The sequence below is a fragment of the Pinus tabuliformis genome, chromosome J, assembly GCF_031772625.1.
Source record: "Pinus tabuliformis cultivar Carrire ecotype Pingquan chromosome J, CPIR1, whole genome shotgun sequence".
In the NCBI taxonomy this organism is placed as follows: Eukaryota; Viridiplantae; Streptophyta; class Pinopsida; order Pinales; family Pinaceae; genus Pinus; species Pinus tabuliformis.
The window spans coordinates 1,171,346,056-1,171,373,243 of NC_142295.1; positions in this window are offsets into that span (position 1 = coordinate 1,171,346,056).

Below are 27,188 nucleotides of genomic sequence, written 5' to 3' on the forward strand. Positions count from 1 at the left end.
CATGGATAGAGAGATAAAATGACTTTTTATTGCTTCTACTAAAACTTGCTGAATCTGCTCCAAAATGCTGAAAATAATAGTCTTCATGTCTTCAAAACTCATTGGCACAATTCCTACTATGTGAAAAGATGTTCTGATGTCGAACATAGTAGGAAATTGTTGGCTTAGTGGCCATTAATGGATGCCACTAGTCAACACGAGAACTATCACCATTGATGACAATGAGAGTCAAGATGCCCAAACACATCTTGCTAGGTACGAATGAATTTGCTGATGTCGAGTCACCTAGAAGATCTAACGAACAAGGGACATTAATGTATTCCCATTGTTTGTCAGCATGAGGACTTGCCATTAAGGCATGCAAGCCTCAAGGTGTTTTTACAAAGAAATTAGACTCAAAGGACTATGGACTCAATAATTTGCATTGAAGCAGGGCTTATTTGCGGAATGAAAATGACAAGAAATGGAAGATGACAATGGAGAGTAGAAATGGCAATGGGCAATAAGCATATGAATGAGCCTCTTGCTTTTATTTGTGGGTTATGAATGGACAAAAAGAGATGGAAAGTGTATGTGAATGGAAAATATGGAGTGAAATGAGATGAATGGTTTATTATGAAGTATGGATGTGATGGATGGATGTGATGGAGACAATAGCATCTGAAAGTTTTTCAAATGTTTGGATCTGATTTTGCATCAGCATATTTCCTCTTTGTTGTTAATCATCCTCTTATGAAACAAATTGGTCTCTTAGAGAGACACCATTCTCTTGTAGTCATTTGTCCTTCCTCCTAGAACCTGCAAAAAAACTAATACTTCTTCTGCAATGGAATGTAAGAATATTAAAGGAGAGAGGTGATCAATCTCTCTAGTTATGATATTTATACACAAAACTAAGAATTTGTATTAATGAAACAAGTTCTCAAAGGAAAAATCAAAATAATTTATACCTACTTTGAAATTGGTGCCCCAAGTTGATGTTGCTTCTTTTTCAGCAATTTATTTTATTATTTGCCATTTCAAACTCAGATGATAGATTTCTCATTGTGTAGATCTTGTTGAGATCTTTCCAATGGTACTTAAATCATCAAAATCTGATTTTGTATGAAAAAGTTAGGCTGATTTGAACAATGAGGTTTTTCTAGCTGCAGAATTGGAGAACAGCTGCGGAATTGGACTTTAGCTGCGGAATGTGCACAGTTCTGTAGCTAAAAATCTTGGATACAAAGTTAGCCATTCATCTTTCATTATCAGTCCAAAATTAATCAATACCTTCAGAAAAGTGAGAAAATAACTTGTTCATTTCATTGATTCAAAATTATTATTTTTTCTTGACATGCAGCAACTCAGTGTAGCGACTCAGTGTGGTGACTTAGTGATAACACACAATTTGACTTCCCTTTGATCGGGGTCTTTTTCATCAAATTTGATCGAATGAATAGGACAGCATCCATGTACCAACATTCCCCCAACTACCCATGTGACTTGTTTTGCTTGATGACATCTGCAACCTAGAGTTTAACAAAACAGCTGCGGAAAGTTGGGCTGGCTGCGGAAAGTTGTGCTAGCTACGGAAAGTTGGGCTGGCTGCGGAAAGTGGCTAAAATAGTCGATCATCAATTTTGAAATTTTTTTTATTGTCTGCATGTAGGAACTCTGTGAATGGAGCAAAACAGTTTTATTGATGAATTTATAGTTGATGAACAACCTATAACCATTTAGCCCTTCCGGTTCTATCCTTTATAACCGACCCATCCTTTACTCTGTTTAAAATTTGTTTGCCTGTGAGGGTTTAACATAGGTAAGACAGTTATGTTGTAAGGTTGATGGAAGAACAATGGCTGAAAATGGAAGATGGATACGGGGGTGTTCAAGAACTGTAAGCGGAAACAGAGAATGAGCAGCCAAGATGAATTCACAAGAAGATACAAATGCATGTGAGAATGGTAAACAAGTTCACAAGAAGATACAAATGCATGTGTATAAACATTGTCTTTCCTATTCCCAGTTGTAACTTTTCTGCTAATCTTCTTAATACTGATTGGTCAACATCTCTATCACTCCTCTGAGACAAGACGGTACTTAGATCTTTCTCGATTTCCAATCAGGTGTGTCAGCTCTTCCTTTAGCTCTTTTGAATTGGGCATGTACAAGTTCAACCTGTTCTCGAACTTCATCTGACAATCCAAGTTCTTCATAAGCCAATTCACTTAAAACCTGCTCCAACTGAGTAGTTACACTGTGAAATTTGCCTGCAGCTTGCTTTCTTTCTAGAACCATGAACATCTTGCTGCTCTCGTGGCCAAACTTGAGGCAAGTGGAGTGGCCGTAATCGAATTGCAAGGCGTATTGGTGACTGTAATCAAGGTTTGAAACACAGCCGTGGAGTTTGTAGCGGGAATGTATAGTAGAAATGGTATGAGTACGAGGGAGTAGAAGATAAACAACGGAAATAAAAGTTATCCGGTGGAGAAGAGCCGTATGTAATTGGTTCACGAAATGGAGTTAAACAGTGCCGTCTTCAATTCGGATTGTTATTAAACAGGTGTTCGATTACAAACGGGTGGCATAAGGGCAGAAGACCTGGTGGCAAAGGGTGAAAGACGTGGTGGTGCCAACACACAGCCGAATTAAATCACTGTTCGCTCATTTAATTGAAAGTTCTGTTTTTTTTCACGCGCTGCAGACAAAAATGGGCTCCAAAGAACCGAAGGTTTCTCCCAGACCGCCACAGATTTCTTCAAATGGTTTCTGGGTTATCTAATTAACCCACCTGGAAAAGAAACCCATGTTTTAGTTTTTTAAAATTTGTCTCTGTTTGGTCAAATCCAACGTTTTAAGTTTGACATTTTTCAGGTTTACGTTTTTTCTGAGTTATCATTTTTTACTGTTCTGCATTTTATGAATTGCTGCATTCGTTTTTTTCTTGTGGTTTTATTTGCTGAACCTCATGCCATGCAGCATTATCGACATCTCAATCTGGCTGCATCAACCAATTCCTTGTGTCGGCTCCAATCCAACTAGTAACAGGAGAGAAAGATAGATCAAATTGGGTGGGCAGAGTTGGCTTGCTTCCCAGAGAATAAACACCTTGCAACTCGAGAACATGATGCGCTAGGTTTCGATCAGCTAATCAAAACTGTAGCTTCTCATTTGATTTGGTTACCACGTGCTTTTTACTTAATGATCATGGCTCATCTCCTTCAGCTAATTAGATTCTTTTTTTTTTTTTGTTGGGAACTTTCGCTGGCATAAAGAAAAGAAAAGAGAAGTCAGGGGGTTGAACCTTTAGACTTATAAGGAAAGGAGCTACAGATTGTTTTGTGAATTTTTATATTTTTTAGTCATTCCTGCATTTTCATTTTATTGCACTAACATCTTGACTGTAAATATGAAAAACAGAGTGGTGGCTGCAGAAACTGATTACAGCTGCGGAAACCAGTGTCAGCTGCGGAAACTTGGCACATCAACCACTTAGCTAAATAGAGATAGTTAGGCAATCTTAATGGAAATGATCATGGGGAAATAACTTTTATTGATGAAATGGATGGCATGGAGTGAAAATGGAAATGAAATGAAGTTTATATTTTCTCTTTTCCTTTTTTTTTTTCTTTTTTTTTTTCTTGAATCAATTGAAGTGATGAAGTTTATTTTGTCTCCTATTTTTTTTCTTAACAATTCTTTTTCTGATCCTCCAAATCACACAAAGTGCAGGAGGAGAGCATACTCAAGAATTATTATTTTTCTTTTTTACTTAACAATCCTTTTTCTGATCCTCTAGATCACACAAAGTGCAAGAGGAGAGCATACTCAAGAATTATTAACTTTTTTTTTCAGATGTAAGAAATAAGGTCTCCTAATTACACTTCCCCGGCAACGGCGCCAAAATGTCTAGTCAATTTAATGTCTTAAATTGCTCTACATAAATTATCAATCCGGGTATCGTAAACTGATGAAGTGTGGTGCACTATATGTGCTTAGTTAACCTTTCTCTTACTTCGTTGTTTTATAGTTTATGTTGTTTTTGGGGTTTTGTTCTTGTTGGTTTTCTAAAGTGTTTAATGCAAATGGAAGTCCTATTCTAAGGTCTTAAGAATACTTTTAAAGGACAAGTATGGATAAAGATTTCAAGACAAGGCCTTTGTCCCTAATGGTAATTTCCAAAACTTAGCACTTCAAAAGAACTTAAAACATGTTATTGATGGAGTTAGTATTTAAACAAAAGTGTAAATATACAACTAGTTCAATCGAAATAAAATGCAATAATAAAATAATGAGAGAATGACTATGTGACCCAGTATCCTTGCTGCTTCAGCAAAAGGACAAGACGATTCTATCACGTCATTAGTTCATTAAAAGGCTATGTGCATCACTAATCTACAATCAACTTGAAAGCAATTTATGTACACTAATATACATGTTTTTAAAAAAAATAAAATGCAACAATTTAAAAAGACATTTGTACATTAATATACATGAAATAAGAAAAAGAAATACAAGAAATTAAAGTGACAACTATACAAGGCAGGGGCCCCCTACTACCTATGAAATCAAAGCAAAATTAAACACACTTGCATGAATTAAAATTGCATGAATAAAAAATCTAATCTATCAAACTTGAAAGCAATCAAATAACATAATCAAATCAAAGCAATATTTACAAAATGAAATCTACTCTACCTTACATTCTACAAAGCAATATTTACAAAACGAAATCTACTCTACCTTACATTCTACAAAGAAATATTTACAAAATGGAATCTACTCTACCTTACATTCTAATATGCTCCATGACATCTACTTCACATCTCCTTCCATGTTGAGAACATCAAAGCTTTATTCAAATTCTTCAAAAGTACAAAGTACAACAAAGTTCTCCAAAGCTTTCAAAAGCCATCAAGGAAGAACTACAAACTTAAGAACTAGCGACTAAAAAGACTAAAAAATGAAGGAGAGAGATCTCCTATTTATACAAAAAGATGAGAGCCATCTCATTAATGATAGTCCATGAATCTCTCCCTCTACCTCTAGAGTCCTAATCAAAATAGGAACTGATAAGACACATGTCTTTTTAGAGTTACAATACAATTAGGAGATGTGACACATATCCTCATGATCTCATGATTCTTTCCAACCAAATTCGAATTTGGCCTTAGAGTGCCACATAAGGGTCTTCTAGAAGCCTCCTTTCAACCTACACATGTCAACAATCTCAACCCATTTGTTAGGTATAAGCATATGCACATTATTTTCTAATGTTTAACCACAAATTCACTTAAAAGGCTTAGAAATAATAAATATTGGAAAAACATAAAGGTGGCCCAATGATAATGAAAGTGGGATGAATGTGGTGACATAGTAGTAAAATGGAGGTGAAATGGAGGTGATATAATGGACATAATAGTGAAAGTGTAATGGAAATGAATGACATTTTCAAGACTCAACAGCTGCTACCAGTGCACACCTGCCACATCACAATCCTTGACGGCCTAATTTTTATCCTCGAACATCTATCTATTATCATTTTTGACTTTTTTAATTACCAACAGAGTGTGTTTCTCCCATTCCCTTTGTTCATTATTGGCTCCCTAACGTAACTCGTGCAAGGTCTAAATGGGGAGCAGCACAAGATTGAGACTCAATTTTTTCCAGTGCTACTTGCACTACTAATCTTCAACAGTCTCAAAATGTAGAGCGCCACCTAGTAGTTGCACAACTCGGATCTCAAATGTGATTACTATTTTCTATGGGTTGCCTACAATTGTGCTTGATGATACCACGCTTGCTTGAGCCATGCTCGCTTGAACTGTGCTCGCCTAAACCTCCAGCTTCTTGAGGCCTTGTTGGACCTCTGTCCTGACTATTTTATATTGGTAATAAATGTTCCCAATATGTCCTCTATCATAACTCATATTGTGTCTCCAATATCGCTAATGTCCACCTTAGTGAGGACCATTAGCTCTGTGCCAGTGGATCTGTACAAATTTTTCTTCTTTCGCGCTCCTCCAACACTTTATTTCTTCCTTTTAATTATGAATGATGAATCTACCTCCTCAATCTCAACAAAAGGGTCTTCACCACCCTGATCATCGCCTTCAGTGGTCTGTGCCTCTTGCTCGGCTTCAAGCTCTATCTCCAGTGCAGTGTCCTTCTCTAGCTCAATTGTGACTTTCTGAGTAACCTTCTTAATACCCTTCTTATTGCCCTTCTTGGTTGGCTGCTTCTTGGTTCGCGCACTAGAAATACCTTCTACTGCTCGACTAGTGCCTGTTGGTTCTGTCATTGCTCCTTATGTGGGTGGAGTTAGCCAATCAAATGGCTAGTTTATGATCACTTGCGTGATGTCATCGTCAGTGACCAAGAATGGAAACTCGTAGCGTACCTCCTCCAGGTCCTTCTTGGCGTGAACGTGTACATGGTGAATGTCCACCCTCAAGTTGGAAATCTCTTTGTATTGTTCAAATAAATTGGTGACAACCTCGACTTCTGGTTTATCATAGTGCACAAACCCATTTCAAACAAGACCAAGTACATCTTGTTCTCTATAACACAAGTTGAATCCTGGGAAGCCCACAACAAAGCAAACCTCACATCCTCACAAGTGTTAGGGCCCACAATGGGGAACTGTGACTTCTCTGGCATTCTCCATGTTCTCAGTGCTATCAAGAGCAATAAACACATGTAATGGAAATTATTTCGCTCTTCTTGTGCCTTTGCGAAGTCATAGAAAAATTCTTGGCACAAATATCCTCCCTAGTTAAACTGGACACCCTTGCTACAAAACACATCCAATTATATGACCAGTGCAAATACATCATCCACCCGACACTTCCTCATTATTTTCTTGACCAAAATGTGCATGACAAAGGGTACATCCTGATCATTAATGGTCCTGATGAGAAATCCACAAGACGTCGTAATCAGATCATAATCCTTCTTCATCATCTCGGCTAGCTTTTTCTCCTCAAAGTTTCTAACAAATGTGCCACTGAGGTTTCCTCATTGGTAGAGAATCATAGTTATTCTTCTAATCAAAATATCATCAATGGGGATCTTTTTCCATACCCACATACATCCATCATGCACCAACGTCAATAGTTGGCACACATATATTATGTTGATATTGCTGCACCCAAAGTGCGGAATATATAGCATATTCAACAACCCAGCCCACTAAATTCCTACTATCCACGGCAGCAGTTCAACCTTTGTTTCTCAAAATTCTTCGTAGTAAACTAATTTCGGGTACTTGTTGGGATGGAACTGGGCATACTTGATCGAATCGTTTAAATCCAAATCCTCCATGCATAGTTGCGGCACCCTTGCTAACAAATCTCCCTCAAACACAACCTCATCTAGTAATAGTAGTATAAATACTTTGAACTTGATAGCATATGGGTCCCTAGTAACCTTTGAGGTCAGCTTTCATGGTGGCATATAGGGTGGCAAGCTGGAGATTGGTTTCACATTTTCTGTGCCAACATCTTCTACTTTTTTTGCCACTTCTTCCACATATGAATCTTGGGGCTCCATCATCTGCTTTTGCTTGTCTAGCTTCTCCTTAGTGCTATACTCCTTAGTTATTTTTCTTGGTGATTCCCTAACTAGAGGCTACTTCTTCTTCTGTACGCTTGCGCCAACAGTTTTCTTCCTTGGGGACGTCAGCCTAATGAAATACCCTGGCGTTGTAGCAATCATGAGGAATCCTAGCCCTCTTTTAACAAACTCTTGTTCAATTTCCTCCCATGTCTTACCCGACATGCAACAAAACGCTCCATTCACACTTAAGTGAAAAATCACGAGTCGAAATATCAGTGAGAAAAGTGTTTAAAGGTGGAGTGGGTATCCATATTTATAACCTTTTTTAATTTTAAACTCCATGATCTCTTTCAGATCTGCCTCATAAATAAAAATTTGGTGATAGATTTTCCCATATATGCTCATTAAATGCATGCCTCATTCTCCTTTTAATGATAATTTCCCTATCAAATCAACTGTAGAAACCCCAATGGTCCTGTTATCACTAAGAATTTTTCCCTAGAAGTTATCAGAAGAAGGAATAGACTGAGATAACCACAAACGAATCTTTTAAGTATATGCTCTATCCAACCTATGACTCAGAGAGGGCTCTCTCTATGAAATTTAGCTTTGTTTTACTGGGCTTTTAGGCTAGTTCTTAATGTTCACTGGGGTTTTGGTTTCAAAATGAATGTTGGGTGGTGGAATTCTTGGAACAGATGGATAGAGCAAGGTATTTAACCATAGTCTCCCACCATTTACCATAGTCTCCTTCTTAAGTCATCAAGCCGAGGGTCCAGTCCCACCAGAAGTCAGAGAAATTCTCTGAGCCTTTTTCCCTTAAAAAACTATAGGTATTAATAATTGTATTATGAAAGGGAAGTTACTGAGTGCCATAGGGGTTAAATTGAATCAGGGGATGTTAAGTAAACCAAATTTTGAACCATTTCTTTTGTTTTTTTTACCACTTATGCATATTTAAATGATGCATTTGGAGCAATGACATAAGTGCTTTTTGTATCAAATGACATGATATTTCTACAACCTTTCTAATACTTACCCACTTAGTCATCCTACCATTTTTTCTTCACTTTATTTGGGTGCATTTAGGCTAGCAAACCCTTATCAATCATTTTATTTTCTTTACAAAATAAACTATCTAATTCTAACCTTATATCATCTGAGGGCTCAGATTAAACTGATGAGCTCCTTTTATTCACTCTACCTATCTAATGATCTGCCAAGATTACACTGTTTGGTCAGATTTATTCAATATCTATAAACATAAAATTCAAAGTATGAAATAGCCAAGTTTAAACATTTTGACCATCAGAGATTGTGGCATAAGTAACAAGCTACACATAATCCTTTATTATGCATAAAAAGTAAATAGTAGTGGCATTTTGACTTTCACACTTTCATGGTTTATTTTTGTCTTTTGGGGTTCATATATTTCATTTTTTGTTTTGACCTCTTCATTCTTTTTTTCGTTTCATTATTCTTTTAGGACATACCCTCTTTACAATTTTTAATTTTTTAATATGTAAAACATTTGCAGAAAGCAAAGGTATGTACAATATTACAAGGCTTAACCTTAGTCATTCAAAATTATGACTCCTATTGGTATAGGAACCTCACAGTGGCTCCACTTGGGGATGGCATTTCCTGGTGAAATGTCAAGAAATTTGTAGATCGGTAACCTTTTTAATTGCTATTGATGTTGCCTTGCAAAATTATCCTCTTTGCCTCTGCATTATTGATACTTATGACAGTGAATCCTTAAAGCTTAGGGCCTTCTCTTCGGGCTTCAACTTCAAAAATCACCATTCAATCCAGACTAAACCTTTTGAAGAAAAATGAAATATGTACAATGGGAAGTAAAAATCAATAGCTAGGTTCAAAATAGTGTTTGATCATTTGACCATTCACTGGTCCACCTTCTGCTTCTGTACCATGCATTTCTCTTAGGAAGAAAGTAATATTACCTCTGAAAGCATAAATGACATATGGGCCTTTCCATAGGAAATCAAATTTCCCATGTTTACCTTTATCTTCCCTCCTTTAATCCCAGTTTAGGACTTTTTCACCAAGGTAGAAATCTTCAGCCTCGGTTCTCTTATCAAAAATCTTTTTAATATTTTCCTGCACAACCTGAGATCTAATGTATACCTCCTCCCTAGTTTGTTGAAGATGAATTGTTTGGTTGATTCTTCTTTGTATACTATTTGGTTCAACCTACAACTCCTGAAGCAACCTCATCACTGGTGTTCCCAAGGAGGATGGAAAAGCAACTTCCGTCCCATAAACTAGTTGGTATGGAGATGTACCAATTGATTTTTTAGTGGTTAGTCTGCCTGTCGATAAGGCATTGACTAGATTTTTGTTCCATGTTTTCTTATTATCCTCTAACAAATTTTTGATGATGCTCACCATACTTTTGTTTAAGGATTCTTCCAGTCCATTTCCCTGAGGATAATAGGCTGTGGAATGGCCTAGGGTTATGTGATACTTGTCAAAAAAATCTATCATTCTCTTGGATTTGAAGGCTATTGCATTATTAGTAATGAGCTTAGTTGGACATCCAAATCTTGATAGAATGTTGGTTTCAAGGAAGATTGGACATCAACGGCTTGCCTTGAAGGTATGGCCTTTATCCATTTTGTGAAATAGTATGTGGCAGTGAGGATCCATTTGTGTTGGGCAAAGGAAGGTCGGTGAATTTCACCAATGAAGTCTAAACCCCATTGTTGAAAAGGTGTTTCAGCACATATTGGCTTGATGGGTAAAGGTAGAAGCTTTTTCATTCCCTCAAAATTTTGACATTTGTGACAGGAGGTCACATATTTCTTTACATCATAAAACAAGGTAGGCCAGTAGAAACTGGCTCTAAGAATATTATCAGCAGTGGTTTCTTGGTAAAGGTGTCCTCCATAGTCACCTACATGAAACTCTTGTAAGACTTTGTGAGATTCATCTTTTAATAAGCAGTTGAAAAGAATCCCTTCATGATTTTTCCAAAACAAAGCATTGTCTAATATACAAGATCTTAAGGATTTCATCTTTAAAAATCTGCTTTTGGTCTTAGATAATTCAAGAGGATCTTGTAAATTCAATAAAACATAAATGATATCAACAGAAGATGGTGATTCAATAAAGGCTTGGCTGATTAGTGGAGTCACCATCTCCTCTTAATTATCTATTTGTGTGATAAAGTTTATATCCATGGCCTCACAGTTTGATTCATCCATGAGCTTGGCTAAACCTTGGCCCTTGATTAACTTAGTTGTTTTGATTTCTATGTCATATTCTAGAATAGTAGCAATGCATTTTCCCCTCTTTCCATCTGGACCACCCTGAGTTAGGATGTCTTTGACCACTGAATTAGGAACATAGGCTACTATATGAGAATATAAAATCTATACCATAAAATTCTTGATAGCTTTGACCAAAAAAAGGCTTGCTTTTCCATTATGTTATATTTTAGTGGGGCATCTCTTAGGGATTTACTAAAGAAAGAAATAGGTTGTTCATAGCCCTGGTGATTTTTCTGTAGTAAAACTACAACAATAGTGTGCTCAGAAGCAAAGGAAAACAAGATGAAATCTCTGTCAAATTTTGGACTGATCAAAACGGGTGTTTTAGTTAAGGCTAGTTTAATGTCTCCAAAGGATTTCTTAGCCTCAACAGTCCATTTTATGGTCGAATCCATTTTCAATATATTATTTAGTGATATAATTAATTCTACTATATTAGAAATAAATCTTCTAAGAATGTCAATTTTCCCTAAGAAAGCTTGTAATTCTCTAATGTTCCTGGGATGTTGTATCTGTAAGATGGCTTCTATTCTTGCAGGGTCTATTCGGATACGATCTTTTGAAATTATATGACCTAGTAACTTTCCTTCTTCTAACCCAAACAAAGACTACTTGGGGTTTAAAGAAATTCCATATTTCCTGCATTTAATAAAAACCTACCTTAGATGATCGAAATGTTGGCTATCAAATTTTGAAAACAAAGTAATGTCCTCTAGGTATATCACAAGGAAGTCATGAATTTCGTTGGCAAAGGCTATATCCACAGCCCTTTCGAAATTGGCTCCTGGATTCATTAGTCCAAAAGGCATTTTCACATACATGAATGTGCCCTAAGGAGTAGTGAAGGCAGACTTTGCTTGGTCATCAGGATGAACTAAGATCTGATTGTAACCAGGAAACACATCCAATAATGACAATCTAGTTGATCCAAATACCCTTTACAAAATATGATCCATTTTGGGGAGAGGGTAATTGTATTTAAGCGATACTTTTCTGAGGTTCTTGAGGTCCACACAGAGTTTGATCTCACCAATTTTCTTCCTAGTTGGCACCAAGTTTGAAACCCAATCAGAAAATATAATTGGTGCAATTCTTACCATCATACATTCTCTAGATTTCCTTTTCAATTGAAGGTAATAGGACATGATTAATCCTTCTAATTTTTTGTCTAAAAGGTTTTTTATTTTCTTTTATAGGGATTGTGTGTTTTATGATGTTGTTGTCATACGATTTGAGGTACTCATAACTCCAATCAAAGACATCCTAAAATTCTTCTAATAACTCAATGTATTTCACCTTTTCAGTTGAAGGTAGTGCTTTCAAAAGTTTGATCAATTTTAGATTTTCATTAGTGCCTATATTACACTCCTCTATATCAAATTTCAAAGGTTTCATTTTAGGCTTTCTAGGAACATCATTTGAATCAAACATGTCTTCCAAATGGGTTAATCCCTTAGGTAAGAAATTCTCTTTGAGGTCGATTACTTCGATGTCTTCGTTAATTATTTCATCAATCTCAACTTGTTTTAGGTTTTCTACATCTGATTTTGAAAATTTAGTGGGATGAAATCCATCTATCTCTTCCCCTTCTATCTCATTTATTTATTTTGTCTTTAATGTTAGGATCTATTGATGTGTCAGTATCTATATTGCTATTTACAAATTCTTCTTCCGAGATTAAAAAATTGTTTATCTATCTGTCATTAGAAAATATTTCCCAGTTCTTCAAATTATCTGCGATTGCAGGTTTATGCCTAACTTCAGTAGTGTACTGATGGTTAGGTTGAAAGGGTGACTTGCAGGTGCTGGCAAACATTACTAAACTATGATCCTGCATATTATGTTTTCTAGGAATTACAACAAGTTTGGCTTCTAAGAAAGTGTTTAGTATTTCTACAATGGTTCTTCTATAACAAATTAATCTAGGTTCTTTTGTCATATATAAAACATAAATTTGTTTTATAACTAGTTCTGATTCTCCCATGATAGAGACTCTCTTGGCTCCTAGATTTCTAACTAATTTAAGACCTAAAATTAACACTTCACACTCGGCCATATTGTTAGTACATTTGAAATTTTAGTATGTATGCATGGCCTTCTAAGTGATTATTCTCCAAATAGTATATCCAAACTCCTGCTCCTACTCCAAACTTATTTACTAACCCATAAAACTCAATATGCCACAATATCTCATGTTCATAATTTTTATCATCTTGTGCCACAAAATTTTCCTCATTTTGACTACCATGTTTAGTGGAAAGTTCTAAAGTTTGGACAACTTCCTCTTGTTTTGAAACTATAATTTCTTTTGGTTCTGTATCAACATTGTCTAAAAGAGTTTCTTGTGTTTGATCAACATTATACAGGATAAAAGAATCAATGTCTGAATGTACGGAGTAGATAGGATAGTTTTAAGGCCGATCCTGGCTACTTACCATGTATTTGATTAAAGTTTCTCGGTACAACTTCTTGGTTTGTCCAAAAATAGAGATTGTTCCATATGACATATCAAGTTGTAAAGATCCCTGAAGTTTGGCTTCCCATGATCTAGATAACAACATGCCATACTTCGATGGGATGTCAACAACCAAAATATCCATAAGAATGCTCTTGGTAGGATATTGAACTAAGGTAACACACAGGTCTTTAATCAACCCCAGACACTTTACTTGACTTGAGTCAAATGAAAATAAGTCCTTGTAAGGCCTTGTAATGTCTAGGTTCAATTTTTCCATTACCGATTTGGGCATTAAGTTGTGGGAGGCCCCAGAATCAAACATTGCATTATAAAGAATTTTGTCATGGATGTTAAGGCTAATGTAGAAAGGTGGTATTCCTCCTTCTAGTGGTTTTCCATTATCATTTTGACCAAATATAAGTTCTGGTTGGTCATCAAACAAGTTAACAGAATCATCATTTTCAGCAATGTTTAGAGTCTGGTTTATCTGTGTCTTGTAAGTTTCATTCTTAATTAGTTCTGTTAAAGGGACTGAATTCTTTAACTTAGCTACCTCTGCTCTCAAATTGAATGGCAAAGGGGATTTGTCTGTTTGAGGGTTTTGAATTTTCATAGTAGGGATTTGAGTGGGATGGTCTTCTTTTCCTTTATTGTGGGTCTCTTTATATAGATTTTTAGATCTGGTGTTTTGATGTGTGTCCACTGGTTTTTGAGGGGGAATTGAAGTAGAGGGCTGATCATCAGAAGGTTGATTAGGGATATATGTACAATGGTGGGGCTAGAAGGGTTCTTGTTTTGTCTAGGGAGAATCTGGAGGATTTTAGAAACCAAGTCTTCTTTAATTTTCTTGGGTTGATTTGGCACTGTTTTCTTGGTTTGGTTAGGGATATCATAATTCTTTTTACTCCTTGGGTTATACTGTTTATGCACTTCAAAAATGGCAGAATCATAACCTTTTTTATAATCAAGTGACTCTACAGACTAGATTTGCAATTGCTACATCATATGCAATTCCCGGTCATCTTGGGTCAGAAAAAAAACACCTTCGTCATCTAATCCCATCAAGTTAATCTATGTGTCTTGCTCTTGGTCTTCAGGATGGGATGTTTCTGCATAATTTTCTTGGAAAAGGAGGCCTAATATTCTGATTAGGTCCATTTTTTCCATTGTTTTGGTTTTGGTTTTTTTTAAAGTTCGGGTTTCTAACTAGAGGTGTCTGTTGATTATCCCACTGGGGTTTTCTCTCTATATTCTCTATTTTATCCATTAACTTTTCCATGCCTTGCACTAAGCTATCTATTTTAATGTCAAAGGGTGAAGGATCATCTTTAGCTGTTCCTCTTCTTTCATTCCTAACTCTAGCTCTTTTAGCTAATAAATTAGCCTCTACACTTTGCATATGTTCTAGGGTTGGAGGGTTTCTTACCCTGAGCTGGAATGCCATGTTTATGTCAAAACCATCAAGGAACTTTATTAATGCTAAGTCATGTGGGGGTCTAAGATTAACTAGAATTGCATTGTATATATTGTTAGATCTGGTGCAGTAACCTTGAACAGTTTGATTGTTTCCCCTCCTAATATTTTCATATTCTAAAAGGATCTGTACAGGATTCTTTTTCTTCTCCCATCTATTAAAAAATTGTTGTTGAAATACTTCTAAACTATCAATACTATTATCAGGCAGTGATCTAAGCTATTTCCTAAAATCACTAGCTAAAGTCTGAGCAAATAGTCTCATTTGGACATCCACAATATCAATTTCATGAAGTTCAAAGTAGTTTGTCATCTTATTAACATGGTGTTGTGCAGTGTAGTGTCCTATGCCATCAAATTGGATGATTTTAATCTAGTAGTCTACTGGAATGGCACCATGTGGAGCAGGTAAGGCAAGGGGAGCATTTCTATTTGCCATGGCTATAAGCTAGGAAGGGCTAAGATGTGGGATTGAGGCACTGAAAGATGATACAGTAGTGGAGGATGAAATACGAGTAATAGGTGGTACCTCGGATATGATAGGTTGGTGAGGGAGTGAGGGTATAAGTGGGGCTAGAGAATGGACTTCAGAATTTGAAGGGAACAATGGTGAACTGAAAGTGGTAGACAATTGTTCAGAAAGCTCAGGAATCTTGGCAATACTAAGGGATGATTGTGGTGAGTTCAGAATGTAGTCATCAATTGATTTGTTTGGTTTTTGGACTTCAAGGTCTACAATAAACTCAAGAACTAGGATAGTATCATGAATTTCACTTTCAGAATTTGACTTAAATAATGACAAATCAAATTTCTCATCAAAGGGAAGATCTTCTAAAAGCAACCACTCATCAAGAAATGAATTAGCTTTAACTAAGGGTGTGCGACCAGCTGAACTTTCTTCTTTTTTGGTTTTTCTTGAAATCAAGTTGGGATTATCAACTACTGGGGGAGGGTTTGGATCTGGGTTAGCCCTAGTATAACGAGTTCTTCTTGAAACCAAAATTTCCGAATTTTTATAGTTGTTTTCTTTTTGTGAGAAATAACTTCTAATAAATTACTTTAAGAGGCTCAAAAATACATAATTAAAAATTTCTTAAAGTTTATTAGGACTGAGGATTTGACTACCCCAATATGGTCACCACTATGTTATCACTCAGAATCTTTCCCTAGAAGTTATCAGAAGAAGGAAAAGACTGAGGTAACCACAAACCAATCTTTTAAGTATAGGCTCTAGCCAACCTATGACTCAGAGAAGGCTCTCTCTATGAAATTTAGCTTTGTTTTACTGTGATTTTAAGCTAGTTCTTAATGTTCACTGGGGTTTTGATTTTGAAATGAAGGTTGGGTGGTGGAATTCTTGGAACAGATGGATAGAGCAAGGTCTTTAAGACATTGGGATATGGAGTCAACAAATGGCTAGTAGAACTGGATTAATTCATTAAAGGGAATGTTCACAAGGCAAGCTAGCAAAGTGAAGCACAAATCTTTAGGTCAAATGGGTGAAATGATTCTAACTAGGGTGAGAGAGCACTTAAGAATCCTCAGACCAGGGTTAAGGTGAAGAATAGAGGATAATCATGAACAAAGAGCAATTAAGAATCCTTTGCTATAGATCACAAGGAACTACCTAAACTGAGGAGGAATCAAGAATTCCTTAACTTAGATTAGTGAAGAAAACATTAAATATGCATAACAGGAAAAACAAAGTGCAGCGAAGCAATTTGTGAGATATCATTCCATGTTATAGCATTCATATTTTTAAAGATACAAGTAAGACTGTGGAAAAACTTAAAGAAAAATAACATTGAACGTGAGAAAATACTTATTTGAACTTTTCTTTACAGAAGAATCCAGTGAAATATCTGATCTTTATTCCTTGATCCAGCTAGCTGATCCAGTCATTGATATAAGGTTAAGGAATGGAAGTCATGAAAAATGAAGGGTGGAAGTATTGTCATGGATGAGGCGTCTGCTGGATGGTGAATTATCTGAATGACTTCTCTTGAACATATTGGCGACACTGATATGGACTTGGTAGCGTTAACCCCATGGATGGTACGGAGGACTGATGGTGATGGTGAATGAAAAAACACAACCCAACTCAATCATGGTGATGGAGTGAAAGTGTCATGTACAAGAGTGACCTTCTACCAATAAAGTTCTTCAAGTTTTCTTCCCATTTTTCCCCAGTCATTTCTGACCAGTACCTCTTTATTTTTGACAAGCTTGAGGAGGATAACATATGCTTGGTCTATAATTTGGCCTTTGGGAAAACCTGTCGCTTTGTGTTTAGTGAGCCTTAGTGTGAGTGAGACTCATTCTTTTTTGGGTGGACAAGTTTGTCACTATTGTTTTAACAAGTTTAACAACAAAAATAACTAGGTCCATTTCATGTTTAAAGAGTTTGAAAAGGGGTGAAAAGGAGATTCCAATAGTCCTTTTTCGTGGCATAATCCCTTAAGTCCAAGAAAGTATAAAATAATATGAAAGGGATGTCTTTTTGACAGCTTTAACGAGCCGACAAAGACAAGCACTTAATCTTTTTGTTTAATAATCCCTCAGGTCCAAAAAGACTAAAATATATGAGAGAGATGGCATTCCCTTTACTTTAACGAGCTGGAAAGGCCAATAGCTCAACAATATTTTTATATTTAACGAGTCTAAAAAGAGTTTAAACGAGACTCATTTTTTAGGAACGAGTGGTGTTTTCGAGTAGCAATTGGTTCTAGGTAAGTTTGGAACTTCTCAAAACATGGCAGTGTGAAGAGGGTGGCAATCAGAATCAGTCGTCGCAACTGTTCCTTAAAAGGGTAAACAATCAAGTGGAAGTGTATGGTTGGCCAAATGAATGGAGGTGATGGTAGGAACACAACCAAGGTTCAAAAGGGCTAATAGCAAGGCGATCAAAATGGCTATTTACCAAAGGTGGTTTCATTTTTTAATGAGCTTGAACTAGGAGAAACTATGCTCAGTGGCAGGTTTATTTTTTAACAAGCTTGAACCTTACAAGAACATTGCTCCTAGGCAGGTTTATTTTTTAACGAGCTTGAACCTTGCAAAAACATTGCTCAGGGGTGCGGGTTAATTTTTTAGTGAGCTTGAACCTTGTGGAAAGTATGCTCATTTTCCTTTTTATGTAATCTAGGAACAACCAAACTATAAAGCTAGAAAGCTAAAAACGCTAAAAAGCTAAAAAATGAAATTGGTCGTTTTTGCTTGCATAAAAAGGTTTGCTCTCCCCCAGCATAAAAAAGGTCTTCAGTAACGATATGGAAACTTATTGTGGTTAAGCAGGATGATTTTCTGTCAATACTTAGACAAAACACTTTCTGCACTTTGTTCGCCAAATAGACAAAGATGAAAGGTCACTCGGAGCAATCACATAACTTATAGGGAAACTTATCTCTATAGCTGGGTTTGTTTGCAAAATAGACATGGGTGCATGCCCCCTAAGCTTCATTACATTCACTAGACTACTCGCGGTAATTAGGTGGATTGAATGAAGGTTCCTTTACGAGATCAAGTGAAAGACTCGACTTGGAACTTTGTTCAGCCTTGTTTCATTTTTTAAAGAGCTTGACACAAGAAAATGAATTCTGATTAGGTCCTTGGTTTCATTTTTTAACAAGTTTGATACCAGTCAATGAACTGTCCTCTGAATTTGCAAAAGAGAGTGCAATATATTTCTAGTTCTAAAGGATAAGAAGATTTTCTAACACATATATTCTCTACAACATTCGGTTTGGTCAAGATATTAATGGCAATAGTTTCTTCAATATTGGATAAATTTCGCTCTGAACCCACCGTATTTTTAGTATTCGATAGAAAATAAAAAACTCAAGGATGATTAAGGTCACTAGAATAATCCTCATTGTTATCTTGAGGCTGAGAATGATGGTGGTGATCTTCCCATTGTGCCTCTCCTATCATCATTGACTGAATGATTCCTTCGTCTATAGAATGTACTTGAGACCAAGGATCAGAAGAGGTGCAACACTCTAGAGACATATCTATCCAAACACTTGTCGAGCATTGATTTGGGTTTGTCGCCCATGCCCAGAGTATTGATTGCTACAACAATTCTATAGGGCTTGGGAGCAACACTTGGCGATGATCCATGCTAACAAAATGTTCGGAATTCTTCTTAATCTTTGACAATGTAGAAGATATCATGTGACATGTTTCCACTATGGCCACTTCCTCTAGATTACTTGGAGGCGAGAGGGAAAAAGTACCCATTAAGGATGAGTCTTTTAGGAGAGCTACTCTGACATGTTGAAGCAATTGAGAACTTCCATGGATCAATGGAATGCTTCCAATAGCTTCTGAACCATTGGGGAAAAAGGTTAGTTGGTCAACGATTGTAATTTTTCCTTGAAAGGGGAATGCAATCTTTCTAAAATATGTTGACACAACAACAGCCATAGCATAAATCCAGGGCCTACCTAGTAGTATGTTGTAGTCAAGGTTTCCATCAATGACCTCGAATTCAATTTCTACTGTCTTGCCCCCTAGTTCGATTTGCAAGTTACTTAATATCCCATATGGCGTGTATGTTCTTCCATCGAATGCTTTTAATGTCATTGATAATCATGACAAGGGTGGAGAGCCTAAATTTTTCCAGCAACTCATTGACATAATATAGGTAGATGCCCGCTCATCAATGATTGTTCGATAAACAATTTTGTTGAGGGCTTTTACCTGTATGAGGAAAGTGAGTTGGGCTGGTAATTGAGGTTCGTATCCTTTATGATTAAAGGCCACTAGATTGGAATCGGCTGGATCAATCCCACCTATCGCTGATAACAAAGCCTGCTTTTGGGAGGGGAAATTCTATAATACTTCAACTGTCGACATAGCGGATGGTGATTGGGCCAGATCCTACACTATATTATAATTCTACACTGCTCGAGCACAAGGATTAAACATTAATTTATGTACTACTCCCTTAGGCAGCTTTATTGTTAATTTAGGAATGATTGGTGGAAAAACTTTTGGCGAAGTTGTTGTTGAACTACTGGGTTGATCTGTAGCCTTGCTGTTCCATGACTGTGGATTTCCATAATCCTTATTCCTTGTAGATATCAAAGCATCATTTTTCTGTTCTAAGATGGATAGCATAAGCACTTGGGATGGGGAAGCACGATCACTAGCAACCAGGTTAGTTTCTGGATTTGGAAATAGATCAGTCAATACTACTAAGGTATTTGAAGTCTTTTTGAAAAACTTCTTGACTTCAGCTTGATGTGGACAATCTTTTGTGTAATGGTCCTCATCACATATGAAGCATGGGTGATTAGGTTTCTTGCTTCCAGTATGGTTTCCAGAAGGTTTCTTAGGAGTCGAATCCTCCTGTTTCTTCTTTTTGTTTGTCCCTTTCTTCTTGTCCCCTGGTTGTTTAGCATTTTTTCCTTTGTCAGTTGACACAGCATTGACCTCCGAGGCAAGAGGTTCCTCATATACCTTTTGACTAGAAATTGTAAGGGCTTTCTTAGATGTTTCCTTTGTGGTTTTTGTTCTTGTCATACCTATCATTCCATTGCTGGCATGAGAGTCTTTATTTGATTTAGGAGGAGGAGAAACGGAAAATTCTTGTCTAGAAGCATCAGGAGTTTTGTCATAGAGCATGCTAGACTGAGTATAGATCAAGTCTAACTATTGCGCATGATCAATGACCTGCTCTTCTGCAACAACTCCTCCCTTAGCCACATCCTCTGTAATAGAGGGTAACAATGACTTTATAAACCATTCATCTAAAAGCTGTTCAGGAACGTACGTCTTCACCATTCTTTGATGACACTGCCACTCATGAATATGATCAGATATGTGAGTGGCTGTTGTCTGTTTAAATTTGGTCAGGAGATCTTTCCCTATTTCGTACCTTATGGGTAACTAAAAATGGGTTAAAAAAGTAGTGGCAAGGGTACTAAAGTTGTCAAATGAAGCTCTAGGCAATTCAATATACCATTTAGCTACTAGACCTATTAATGTTCGTTGGAAAAGATGAAGCCTAATCGAATCATCGTTCAGGGTGTTGGATGAACACCACAAATGGAAAGTCATCACTTGATTCGATGGATCTTCACCTAGATTTCCATTGAATTTAGGAATATCAGAGGGAAGTTTATGAGGAATTGCAGGCCACCAAGGGGCATAAGAAATTGGATCATTTTTCAGCGAGTTTAGATCTGGTAATTCTAGAGTTTCTACAAAGGGCAACTGTTGGTTCAGGTTAGGCGAAGCATACCCAGGATAAGATGGAAGTTCCTCAGTAGTAGGTCTTTGCATACCAGCATAATGTATTTGATGCTTAGGTCCTTGGTATGATTGCTGGAATTGCAGTTGTTGGTATTGAACCAGCCATGGTTGTTGGATCATTTGTTGTTGTCCAACACTGGATGATTGACCAAGATGCGAAGTCATAGTACCTGTTTGAGCCTGAGTCACTCCAGATAAGGAGGTGCTAACCTGAGGTTGTGGTTGAATCACTGAGATGAGAGGATGTTGTATTGCAACCTGAGAAACTTGAGGTTGACATACAACAGGTAGCGTTTGTACTTGCGATACAGTCACAATAGCAGGTGTAGTGGAAATATTCAACACATGATGGACTGGCTGCATTGAATATACAACCCTTGGTTGTTGAGGCAGTATTGTTACCCAACCACTATTGAAAAAAGAAATTAACTCAAAAAAATATACAAAGCACACATAATAAAATAGATACAAAATATTGGCGGAAAAAGGCTGAAGCTTCATGCTTCCTCATGTATTATCTCTCATTCATTCATCTTATTAAAATAATTGAATATAGTGTTACAAATAAATAGATGAGAGATAGTGTTCTCAAGATAGTGCGTGCTATCTTAGACACTTTTGGTTGAGATAATTTCTCCTTTGGTTGAGATAACTTCTCACCAGACACACACCAATATAGGAGTTACCTAAACTAACTCCTATCTTAGAGGAACAACCCAAGAGTTAGGCACAAATTCCTAACTTGGAATATTTAATTAATTAATTTATTTTTGGATTTATTATTGTTTTTTGAGAGAGGCTAACATTCCCCCCTTCAATGATAAATCCAAAATAAGAACGAGGAACCATCTTCCAAGTTCTCATGTTGATCCTAAAAAACATTGCCTGAAAAAAACCGCCAAATCTAGATGCTGAAGAAACTGCAATATGAAGAGACTGAGTCAGCTGCATGACTGATTCATCTCAGAAGGACGCTTGACAACTCTATCATGTGCCAAGCCACAAAAGGATCCAACTGTCCTTTGCTTGAAAACAGCATCTAGTGTCCACTGACACAATTTGATGAACGCCCACTGGCTGAAGATGTCGAAAAACAACTCAATGTTGCTTTTGCTATGATGAAAGCTGCTCACTGCTGCTTTGGCTATCGATCGCCCACTGGCGAATTTGTTGATGCTCACTGCTGATGAAAAATACCCACTGGCTGATGAAGATGCCCACTAGCTGCTTCGCTGATGTTGTCGAGACTTTCAGTCTGACAACCACTTGTCAATTTCATTGACATTTCCCCCCTTTGTCAGCTGAAAGGAGAGACGATCTTCTCCAAAATATATTTGAACTCCCCCCCTTTAGGTGTAGGAGAGTTTCACTGTTGTACTCCCTTGTTCAACTGCATGAGAGTACCATCATCGGTTCACTGCTGGCTGCACTATGTGTGATTGTGGGCGGTTGTAGAACTGAGACAATCTTTTGATTGTGGATGACCATTCCCAAGGATCAATCCATTCATAATGTATCTTCAATCTGGCTGATTTTTGTTGGTTGCGACATTCTTCTGAGGAATGATTGGGCTTGCCACAGTGGCAACACATTGATCTTCCATATGACCGGCTCTTTGACAATGAGAGCATTTCGGTTGAACATGAACTTCAGGTTGCATGCAATTCTGTTTGTCTGCAATTTTCTCAGAACCTTCTGAGATGATTTGGTCAAGAAATCCTGCACTCACAAACTTAATTGGCTTGGAATAATCTGGGATATGTAAGTTGGTGTCATCAGTGACATATCCTAAGCCTCGTCGATTCTTGTTATTTTGAATCTCTTCCCAGGGCTTGATGATGGGTTTGGAAGAAATTTGAATTTGACCATGAACAACTTCGACACTTGAAGTTGTTTGGATGAGTGATTTGGAATCAACATCTTTATCTTCATCTGTATGGTTGAATGACTTGGAAGAAGCACTCTTTTGTTGCAGCTCATCTCTTTGTAGTTGCGACTCTAGTTGAAGAAACTCAATGGTTTCATGTGTTTGTTGTAGATGCCGTGAAAGATCAGCAAGAGTTTCTTTGCTGATGTACACCATGTCTTCATCACTGGAGATGATCAAACTGTGAAGAATGTTTAACAATTGAATATGTTGCGCCATCTGAACTTGCTCACTTGAAATCAGGCTCTCTTGTCGTAGATGTCGTGCTTTGAACTATTTCACTTGATTTTGTTACTTGAATGACAGGCTCGCTTGCTATGGCACTTAAATGGCACGCTTGCTTGATTTGTTGCTTATTGCACTTGCTAAGAATACTTGCTAGAGTTGTAGAACTTTCTTACTTAGACTCTGGAATTCATGCTCGCTTGATGACGATCGTATTTGCATGAATGACTTCATGCTCACTTGAATGAATAGCCACGCTTGCTTGATGTTGATCTCAACTTGCTTGATTAGTGTTAGAGTGGAACTTGCTTTGATCGTTGCTGTAATGAACTTCACTCTGGCTCACTTGAAGGTTTGAACTTTGTACTATTTTGACGCAAATTTCTTGAATGAATACTCACGCTCACTTGCAGGAGATGTGAACTTGTTGCTTGTTTGCGTTAGAGTTAAAACTCATGGACTCGCTTGATTGTGCTTTAAAGGAAGGGTGTCGAACACTGTCGAAAATTCACCCAAAAAAGCTTACAATGATTTCAATGACTCACTACAATGAATTCAATTTGACTCAATTCAAGGCTTGGGTGTCGGTTTCAACCGAGAATGCACCCTTACAATTCAATGTAATTTGAGTTTGATTACAAGTTCAATAATGTTGATGTAGACTGTGCTTTGAAACGTTGAAGTTTACAGATTCATTAACTTGATTGTATTGAGTGAAATTGTTTGTTGAGGTAGAATGCCAATGTTGAAAACTTTGATTATTTGTTGTAGTGACGCAAATGCATGTGTTGAGCTTAATTATCTTTCCTTGCAGCTATTTTGTTACAGGTGTTGTGCTTGCTTGCATTGAACTTTATGTGTGTTAAATGAGATCATTTATGTGTCAAAACTAGACACAAATAAAAAAGCAACAACATGAAGTATACACCATCATCAACACACTCTTCGTGTACTAAGATCCCCTTATTCAATTTCGGGCAAATTTAGGACACAATCACCACAAATAATATGTCTTTATTAAATTTTGGAGTACATAAGTGCTCAGCTTCACAACATCTTCATGGAATCAAAGTTCTAGAATTTTTTGAAGGAAAAAAATGTCTTTCTATCTTCCTAACAATACATCTCCAATTCGATGGATAGCCTTCAGCTCTGATACCACATATTGAAAAAATAAATTAACTCAGAAAAATATACAAAGCACACATAATAAAACAGATACAAAATATTGGCAGAAAAAGGCTAAAGCTTCATGCTTCCTCATGTATTATCTCTCATTCATTCATCTTATTAAAATAATTGAATATAGTGTTACAAATAAATAGATGAGAGATAGTGTTCTCAAGATAGTGCGTGCTATCTTAGACACTTTTGGTTGAGATAATTTCTCCTTTGGTTGAGATAATTTCTCACCAGACACACACCAATATAGGAGTTACCTAAACTAACTCCTATCTTAGAGGAACAACCCAAGAGTTAGGCACAAATTCCTAACTTGGAATATTTAATTAATTTATTTATTTTTGGATTTATTATTGTTTTGTGAGAGAGGCTAACAACCGCTGGATGTAATTCTAGTTTGACCTGAACTTTGTTGTAAACTCTCATATGGTTGCTCTCCAGGAGGGAAGAATGGAAAGGCATACTGCCCCCCATATGGTGGCAATCCAGTACTTAAAGGGTAGATTGGCCTTTGAAGACACATTGGATCGACTTGTTGAGTTTCAACATAAGAAATACCAAATGAGAATCTGGATGAAGAAATAATAACTAACCATGTCATCGAAATAGTCCCTGATTGGACTCTGGCTTGTTGTTGATAACTTGTCAAGAAAGATGGTATACCAGCAATCGTTGTAGGAACAGTAGCAGGAATCTCTGCCATAGCTGTGTCGGTTGACACAATCCTAAATGTTGATGGTTTTTCAGACATGTTTATTCTATCCAAAAGATTTCCTAGTGATTCGATAGGAACTTGTGATAAAAAAGAACTAACTTCTGTAGTAGAAGGATGTAAGTGGATACCGGTTCCAAAATGCACTAGAATACTGGGTGAAAGATCCTCTACTATCTCTTCTATAGCAATCAATCGAGGTATAAGAGGTAGACCGTCTGGTCCATAAAATATTTATGGAGCCAAAGAAAGTGTAGCTTCTGCAGTAACAGAAACTAGAGGGGTGACACCTTCTGAATTCTCGAATTCAACTTCGAGATGTTCAGGTAAGTGAAATTTAGTTTCTTGATCAGTCCTAGTTGGAGATGCTTCAGGAATAGAGGTGTCTACCATTACACTAGGATCAGTTCTAATGTCCTCTTGTAACTGCGGAACTTCTTCTGTAAAGGTAGATGTACTAGAGATAATTGGAGTAACTATAGTCTCTGACAATGTTGAAACGCAAGTTTCAAATAAATTAAGTGAATTGAACTCAGTTAAATGAGAACACTTTGCCCAGGATGGTTTCGTTTCCAGGGTCAGAGATGGTTGACTCGCTAGTCTCCGCGAATGACAGGGTTTTGATTGACTTTCTTCCACGATTGCGGATTACTTGATCAACTCAAAAATTAAAGGGGAAAAATGTTATTCTGATTTAAATGAATTTTAAGACACTTTGACGCAACTTGATTTTTCAATTTTTAAGAGTTGAGAAAAAGCTAAAGGTGACTCTAGTCACCTTCGATTTTTAATAAGCCTAAAGTGACAAGTGCTCAGATGGACCTTTTCTTTTAGGGATTTGAAAAGGAACGAAAGTGACCACTCTTGAAGTCTAGATAGAGGGTTTACCAAATCAATCATAAAACTACAAAATACACCTTGGTGATAGATGATAGAGAAATCACCAAGGACTTATGTACGGCAGTCAATCTTCTCGAATGTTGTGTTCAGTGCATTACGATCGATACGGCGACAGACACAGCTTCCTAAGGATAAAGGATATCAGCCTATTGTGGTCTCCCAATATATACTCGACGGTACAGGGATCACAAGTCCGTACTGGCACTTGTTGTATCAAAGAGGAGGAATCACCCAACCTTCGATGAAAACGATAGTTACTAGTTTTACGACGCTGGAACACGTCTCTAGCCTAGACTTTTAAATGTGTTGCGTTAGATTCCAAAGCATTTTTATGTTCATTGAAATTTATTTTATAGTTGATCTTGCTTAGAAGTTTGTCTTTCAAGGTTCACCACATGATGTAGATGTGAAATTCCTAAATATGCAATCTAAAATGATAAACAGTCATTTATGTTCTTTTAGCAATGAAAATCCTAGCTACAAAGGAAAGAAGATAACGATTTTTCTTTCAGTAGAGAGCATAGAACACACACTAAATTCATTTTCTTTCTTATTCCATGTTCTTCACAAAAATTGAAAAATTCATTGGAGGTAAATTCCCCACCTCTATCAGACCTGAGGCATTTGATTCTGCGATCTAATTCGTTTTCAACCAAGGCTTTGAAAGCTTTGAAATGTTCAAAAGCTTCGTCTTTATGCTTCATAAGTCCTATCCAACACATCCTAGAAAAGTCGTCAATGAACAGTGTAAATTATTCTTCTCCTCGAGGTGACCTTTTCCTAGATGGACCACATACATCAGTATGGACAAGTTCAAGTGGCCTACTAGATGATCCTTCCTTCTCAGGGAAATTAGTTCTGGTTTGCTTCCCAAACTAACATGATTTGCATATTTTGTTGTCTGGAATTCTGATGTCAGGGAGATCATGAACCACCTGATATTTACATGCTTTCCTTATCTGAGAGAAGCTTAGATGCCCCAATCTTCTATGCCATAGCCAGTGTTCATCATTCTTGCTAAGATAGCATTTATGTTGCCCTCCCTTCAGTATGTATAAATTATTTGGAGTTCTTATGCCTTTAATTATTGTTTCTCCTGTATCAAGCTCATGAACAATACATCCATTTGATCAAAATATTACCTCATTTCCTTGATCGCACATCTGACTGACACTTAATAGATTATGCTTTAAGCCATAAACATACATAACATTCCCATCT